Here is an 8,244-nt window from a genome sequence, read left to right as displayed (position 1 = left end):
TTACAGAATTCAATAAACACATGGTAAACTATTCATTGTATCAAATTTCAACAGAAGTAACTCATAAAGTTGAACAAATGAACAAAGCAGAAGACCCAGTGGATCAGATCATTCTCTAGTCAGTTCATGCATAAGGTCCAGCCGTGTAATGGTGTCTATTCCACCTTTCTCTTCATAAAGTCCAAACAATCCACATAAAAGGTTGTCCATGAGTTACTTCTGTTGACATTTGATACAATGAATAGTATACCTTTTTTATCTCGTGTGTATACTGAGGATGCGTTACGTGACCATAGGTTTGCTTGTTGTTTTGTTAATTTACAGAACAACATATAACTATGTGAATTATCCCATAAGGGAAATAGTCTCAAGCGACTGAGACTCAGCAGTCACTTTTCCTAAATCTTGGGAAAACGAAAAGGAGAAGAAGAGCAGAAAATGGAGACCGTTTGCTCCTCTTTCCAAGAACAGGCCACACCCACATTAAGTCACATGCAAAGGAGGACCGTCCCAGCTCAGGAGGAACTAGCAAGTTTTCTCCTGAGTGATACAAAGCGTTCCCCAGCATGTGTATTGTAGGAATGTTGTATTTGACTGCAATAGGTTTTTACACCCCACAGCTAAAACAGATTACAATCAAGAGAATAGGCTGGGCCCTACATATATTTATGTAGCTCAGGTGTCAAAAGGCCAAGGAAAAGAGCTGCATCTGGGATGTAGAAGAGAAGGAAATGCTCTGGGTTTGGTATACACCTTCGCTCTTTTGCAGAAGCTGCTGGACGTGGATCCGTGTTTATCACCAGCCCTTTTCTGACAGAAGCAATTATGGTCCCTCTTCTGGAGCAACTGAAGGAATATAATAAGGAGGGCTGCGAAAACAAAGCAGGCTGCACCCTCAGTAACCTGTTTGCTCAAGCAGAAGCAAACTGAGGTAGAGCGTTTGGTTCTTGCCGGCTTTTGTGTATCCTCAGGCTTTGGGCAGGAAACCTGTTAAACAGCAAAGAGCTCTATACTCGCCTTTGCCAACCCATTGCCCTCAGGTGTTTTTTTTACTACAGCTCCCAATGGCTGATGGGGGTGGTAGTCCAAAACACCTGAGGGCACCAGATTGCCTCATACAGCACCAGTTCTTCTTCAATTCTTCGAAAAAGAGCAGCAGGAAACATTCAGGCTGATTCAGAACATCTCCAAGTCACATCTTTATTTGTCATCTGTGGAGAATTTCGGCATGAGTAAGATTTTTATGTAACTGATCTCATTTGCAACTCAGTCTCCCCCCCCCCCCCCCATGCTCTCTGGTCCTCTCAACCACCCCATGAGATAAGACCTACCCGAGTTATCTCTTTGTGCAAGTTATCTAGTTATCTAGATAACTTGCAGTAACTTATCTAGTAACTTGCACAAAGTGTTATAATACTGTTGCACGTCACCCCAATCTTAAAGTGGTGTGATATTCCGGGGTTCCAGGCACTTACCCAGGGTTCATGTTTCCTTTGGAATGAGGCACAGGGGAGACTATGGTGTCTTTATACTATATGGTTTATTTACACACATATACATCTTGAGCGGTTCACAACATGAACACCCCAAGAGGGCCTGCTTCTCTCATAGCCACAGTCTTGGATTCAAACAGAAATCAAACATTCCTCTGCCTCCCTTGTTTCCTAGCTTTCTGCTTTACTTCTAGCTCATATCACTCCAAATTCTCTATTCTCAACCCTGGTTTTGTCTTAATTCTAACTAACCATTTGCCATCTTTCACAGCACCCCTTCTTTGTTCCCTTAATGGCCCATCACCCAGGCCAACACCTCAACAAGAAGCTAGCCTGGCTTATATTTTAACACAGGGGTCAGCAACCCTTTTCATCTGTGGGCCAGTCCACCATCCTTCAGACCATGTGGTGGGCCGGACTATATTTTGGAAAAAAATATGAGCAAATTCCTATGCCCCACAAATAAACCAGAGATGCATTTTAAATAAAAGGACACATTCTACTCGTGTAAAAACACGCTGATTCCCAGACCGTCCGTAGGGCTAGATTGAGAAGGCGATTGGGCCACATCCAGGCCCGGGGCCTTAGGTTGCCTACCCCTGTTTTAACAATTGGTGGATCCAGGAGTTAGAAGGGTTTTGGCATACAACCTATTCTCTCCTCCAAACTCATAACAATACTTACTTACTTCACCAAAGCTTTATTAGGCATTATAAATGTTGTTGCGTGTTGAGGTCCCCAAAACATCCCTTCCCAAAAACTCACACATCACACATAATTTTTGTTTAAGGTTTTTGGCATAATTTTGGCCACAACTTTATTATCATACAATATTGTGAATGGTTGCTTAGGCATTGGTTATGACTAGCTATCCCCCCCCCCCGCCTTGGGGGATAGCACTGACTCCCGGATTCCAGCGTAAGTCAGTGTGGAGGAACAAGCAGGGCAACTGGGGCTGCGATACAGACCCTTCAGTTCCTCCCTGCAATGCGCCTTGGGGTCTTACCCGGCCCGCACCCGATTCCAGGGGTTTGGACAAGGGGATGGTAAGCCCCAGAATTCCTTTAACGGAATTCCCATTCCGCAGCAGCATTGGAGGGGTAGGCACAGCCAATCCATACCCCTCCACCAACCAATTTAACCAATGCCTAACCGCCAACCTTACAAGTTGTGACGATTTGCTACATAGTAGGCAAAACCCGATTGGCACACACTAATCAGCCAAAAGGTAAATTCCTACTAGGCCCCCGCACTAAGGCGAACGACCCCATGACAGGCATAGCAAGGCCAAGCGAAAAGCCCTTTCAAAGGGAGGGCGGGCGGGTGATCCGGTGTCCACAGCGAAAGAGAAAGGAGCACTCTGTGGACCCAGTATAAATAACCTCTGATCCCACCCCTTAATTGGCAACATTAAATTTTCCTTAGTAACAACAGCCACCAATCCAATCAATTCCCTTGCCACAGCCTGGCTGGCAACTAGGAATGTTTATGCCGGCCCCAACCGCAACACGTTCTCTCTTTTTAAGGAGAACACGCTTTGCGTGTTGAGGTCCCCAAAACATCCCTTCCCAAAAACTCACACATCACACATAATTTTTGTTTAAGGTTTTTGGCATAATTTTGGCCACAACTTTATTATCATACAATATTGTGAATGGTTGCTTAGGCATTGGTTATGACTAGCTATCCCCCCCCCCCGCCTTGGGGGATAGCACTGACTCCCGGATTCCAGCGTAAGTCAGTGTGGAGGAACAAGCAGGGCAACTGGGGCTGCGATACAGACCCTTCAGTTCCTCCCTGCAATGCGCCTTGGGGTCTTACCCGGCCCGCACCCGATTCCAGGGGTTTGGACAAGGGGATGGTAAGCCCCAGAATTCCTTTAACGGAATTCCCATTCCGCAGCAGCATTGGAGGGGTAGGCACAGCCAATCCATACCCCTCCACCAACCAATTTAACCAATGCCTAACCGCCACCAGAGCCCTTACGCTCGCCGCCACCATTCACAAAGCAAACCACACTCTCAACTTGGACACCACTGCATCCAACCATAAATCATTCCCAAACATGGAAAGATGAACCCCCATCAGCCCTGTATAAAACCTCCTCCTTAAAGGAAATACGAGGGTGAGGAATCACCAATCCGCCCAAGCTCACCACCAACTTGCCCACCGCGGAATTAATCCGCTTCCTAACTTTCTCAGTGGACGCTGGGCAAGGACTACCGCGCCAAACGCGGCGCTGAAGCAACTGTGACCAAATCAATTTTGTTGCAGGCACCATAGCTGCCAGCTCCCTTAGGTCCTGTAACATGGCAGTACGCAGCGTATAGCAATCAAAGGAAACCATATCGTTTTCCCCAAGCTGCACCACAATCGCGGAAGGTGGGACTATTGCCGCAGGAGGGCCTGCCAGGAGTACGCGCCGTTGCATGAGTGGCAAGAATTAAAATGCTTTCCGGCCTCTTCGATGGTAGTTTGTCTAGGCATTGGTTCCCGACTAGCTGCACCTGACCTCAGCAGGGCAGCACTGACGACTGGGCCCCACCATATCGTCAGTACAAGCAAACATTGTGGGGGAGCAATGAATTCCAAAGCAACCGCATCTAGCGGTTGGAGGGGACAGGTGCTCCAACCCCCCCTCCAGATCACCTTGAACCAATGCCTTTAATTATTTTGAGTCCAGGGAGAGCTGCCATCAACTCGAACCAAGCCCTCTTGCATGCAGGAATGCAAACTTATGCTGGAGGAAGACGGCAAATCATTCTTGTCCAGCTGTACCACCAGCACTGCGGGAGGACCAGCACAGGTCACACTCGACCGCCAAAGGAAGGATCTCCTCCCAAAGCATTCCCCATCTGGACATCCAGTATATGTTCACATGGGCAGGGAGACTGAGATGGCGCCCAGTCCAGACTCGTCAGCGCGCTTGCCAGCCCAGCGTACAATGCTGTGGCCCAAATGTGCACAGCTGCTCCTATGAAAAAAGGAAATAACAGACAAGCATCAGCACAGACATCATTGTGACGCTTCCTGATATAACCCTTCTCAGCATCAGACATTCAATGACTTCACAATCCTGTCTACTGACAGGCCCCCAGTGTGCAGCCTTTGCAGCAGCCCTATTCGGAAGGAATGAGGCGTGTTCAGTGGTAGGCAAGCCACAGGCCGTAATAACTGGTGCACAACGTAAGCACATTGACGCCTGGCTAACAGGAACCCATTTTCACGCACTAGGAGCGGGCCTGCCCCCAGGGGAATGAAAAGCCAAATATTTCTGGTATCCATAACTGGGCAAGGGCCCTCCTTACCTGTGACAGGAAGCCAGATTGTGGCACTCCTGCCCACTAAGTCTGTTTTAGAGTTCCCAACTCTAATGACAAGCTCCAAAGCAGATAAGGAAAAGTCCTGAAGCAATAAGCCTCCAGACTCTCAGCCCCGTGCTAGCTACAACAACCACTTCCCCAACCCTCAGTGCACCAAAAAGCAATGGAATACTGAAAGGAGTCTCGCCTTGATCTTTTACCAGCAGATAAGTTTTAACTTGTTGCAGATACTGCATAGGTAAAATTGACCGACTTCCTGCCCACTGTCCTATGAGGTTGGAGCCTATTCCAACCTTCCAAGGCCCTGCGCACGACAGACTTTATACAAGGGTCTCTGAAAAATAAAGCTTCAGTATAACAGACATTGCAGCGGACTGAATTCTTATAGTTATAACAGCACACCCAATCTGCAGCAGGTGGACCAAATACTGCAGGATCTGCTCAGAGGATGGGGGCCAGTTCATCTGAATGGCCAAGGACTGCCAGCTTAAGGCTAAGAAATCCATCCAGGCCTTCCCATAAGAGCTAAAAGCAGAAGGGGAAATGGAAGCTGCTGCTCTCTGTAATTACTAATTGTTGTCAAAATGCCACAGGTGGTCTGGAAAAGTCTGGCAGTAGCTGAGTGTCTGAAGCGCTCCATCTGAAAATGGGATAGAGTGTCAGCGACATCATTAGAGGATCCCGTAATCAGGAGCAGAAAGCACAACATTGAACCTTAAGTGGCGCAGCTCAAAAGCATGAGCGGAGGGGCGGAGACTCAGCTAAAGCGTGAGGACCGTTTTGCCAAGACGCTCACCACTGCCTGGTTATCAGACCAAAAGCAGATCCAATGTTCACTGAACTCCTAGGGCCACATGTGAACTGCTACTACAATGGGGAAAAACTCAAGAAAAGTTAGGTCACATGATTGCCTCACCACACCGGGCTTGAGGCCATGGCTTTGCACACCAGCAGCTCCTGAAATAAATAAATAAATAAATAAATAAATAAATAAATAATAAAATAAATAAATAAATAAATAAAACCAAAGGGCAAGGATCCAGCAGCATCAGCATGAACCTGAAAATCCCTGTGCAAGTTCCAGGTATCCTGCCATGGCCAACTACTATTGCATACATTTGGGATTGCAACCATTGCATGAGAAAGGCAAGGGGACCTCAGGCCGCAGGCAACCTGGCCTAGTGGGAAGGGAAGGGCGGCCTGGGGCAACCACTCTGCATGCAAGATTAATTAAGTGACCCAGCAAGATCGGATCTGATGAAGCATCACTTGCTACAGAGGAAGTATTACAAAATAAATTCCTTCAAGGCAGACAGCTACTCCATAGGCAAGTGGTATGTTTTTGCAACAATATTCATCTGGATCCCCGAATAAAATGGGAATATGGCAAAAGGTATTGAGGTATTGCTTGCCAGCTTCCAGCCCCCGCTTGGGCAGGGGGCATCTTGTGCTGCCATCATAATACGTAAATTTACAGGGCCGATGCTGGCCAGAACCCCTAAAGAAGTTCTGACAAAGCTGCCGCCGAGCCAGCTTCCTTTTCAGACACACACTCTGTGTAATGCAAAAAACACACTCCATGCAGCACACACACACTCCATGCAATGCAACTACACTCCGTGCAACACAACTACACACTCCGTGCAATGCAAAAATGCACTCTGTGCAATGCAACTACGCTCCATGGAATGCAGCTACACTCCATGCAATGCAACCACACACTCCGTGCAATGCAACTACACACTCCGTGCAATGCAAAAAACGCACTCAGTGCAATGCAAAAACACACTTCAAGCAATTAAACTACCCTCCATGCAATGCAGCTACACTCCATGCAATGCAACTACACACTCCGTGCAATGCAACTACACACTCCGTGCAATGCAACTACACACTCCGTGCAATGCAACTACACACTCCGTGCAATGCAAAACGCACTCAGTGCAATGCAAAAACACACTTCAAGCGATGAAACTACCCTCCATGCAATGCAGCTACACTCCGTGCAATGCAACTACACACTCCGTGCAATGCAACTACACTCTGTGCCATGCAAAAAACACACTCTGTGCAATGCAACTACACCCTCCATGCAATGCAGCTACACCCCGTGCAATGCAACTACACCCTCCGTGCAATGCAACTACACACTCCGTGCAATGCAACTACACACTGTGCCATGCAAAAAACACACTCTGTGCAATGCAACTACACCCTCCGTGCAATGCACACACACTCCATGCAATGCAACTACACACTCCGCGCAATGCAACAACAAGCTCCGCGCAATGCTACTACACACTCTGTGCGCTGCACATACCCTCCGTTCAATGCAACTACATACTCCGTGCAATGCTCACACACTTGATGCAATGCAACTACACACTCCGTGCAATGTGCCCACACCCACACACTCCGTGCAATGCAACAACACACTCCGTGCAATGCAACAACACACTCTGTGCAATGCACACACACCCTCCGTGCAATGCACACCTCTGTGCAATGCAAATGCAAATCCCTCACGCAATGCAATGCAAATGCAGCCCGTGCAGCGCTGTGCCCTGCAATGCACAGAGCAAACTGCAATGCGGGCACGCAAAGGTGCTTTCTCCCGCTTGCATATTGCAAACGTGGCGCCTGTTACATCCCTCGCAGTGAGGGAACCACCAAAAGGCCCTTGACACTGGGCCTAAGTGTCCAGGTAGAGCAATGGGGGAGCATGCAGCTGTCCCATATAGGGACCAATCCTGCAACCTAGGCATTACCGGCACTATGCACTGACCAGCTGAGCTATCCAGGATGATCCCTAAAGACGCAGGACAGCCTCACCCTGACCCCTGTAGAGGTCCTGTCATAGTCTGCAAAAACTAAACCATGTAGGGAACCGGTGAAACCAATGCTTCATGGACCACATGGGGACACTATTCAGGCCGGAAACGCTTCCAGGCCATCGAATTCTAGGGCAAAGCCCTAGGATCACCTGCTAGGCCAGGCATAAATGTCTCCAGTGAAATAGCAGAGTTGAGGTAGCCCACAGCCTGTCCAGGTACCCCTGCTTGCCCTTTTAGAGGGAAGCACCCCTTCAAGAAACCCAAAGTTCTTTTACCACAAATGGGCCGAACTACAGAATAGCCCAAAAGGAGCAGTTTGTTTTGTTTTGTGATAACAATGGCTAAGAGGGGGATATGAACCCTGTCTCCCAGGTCCTAGTCCTACACTTTAGCCACTAAGCCACGTCTCTAAAATGGCAGTCGCCACTATCAGGGCAAAACAAACTCAACGAAAATAAACTTGTTCAGAAACAGCATAGTTCAAGAGCATATACAGAGTGCTCATAGTCATTGGAGGCACAGGGAGCCTCTGGGGCCCTCTGTCTGCCTCAGATATACATTAGGAGCAACTGAGCCTGCAAGCAGGTACATTCT

General features: G+C 48.1%; 1 long non-coding RNA gene across 1 annotated transcript; it reads right to left on the bottom strand.

The window, feature by feature from the left end:
* Positions 1–6,592: 6,592 nt before the first annotated feature.
* Positions 6,593–7,662, bottom strand: LOC309340862. The gene is made up of 3 exons (XR_014156132.1): positions 7,223–7,662; positions 7,007–7,066; positions 6,593–6,703 (listed from the first exon to the last, which is right to left on the bottom strand). It is a non-coding gene; the product is annotated as an uncharacterized lncRNA (long non-coding RNA).
* Between the last annotated feature and the right edge of the window lie 582 nt (positions 7,663–8,244).

The sequence above is a fragment of the Podarcis erhardii genome (assembly GCF_964252035.2).
Source record: "Podarcis erhardii genome assembly, chromosome: 4".
Classification (NCBI taxonomy): domain Eukaryota; kingdom Metazoa; phylum Chordata; class Lepidosauria; order Squamata; family Lacertidae; genus Podarcis; species Podarcis erhardii.
Note: the sequence above shows the minus strand (reverse complement) of the source record. Positions and strands in the feature narration are given on the sequence as shown.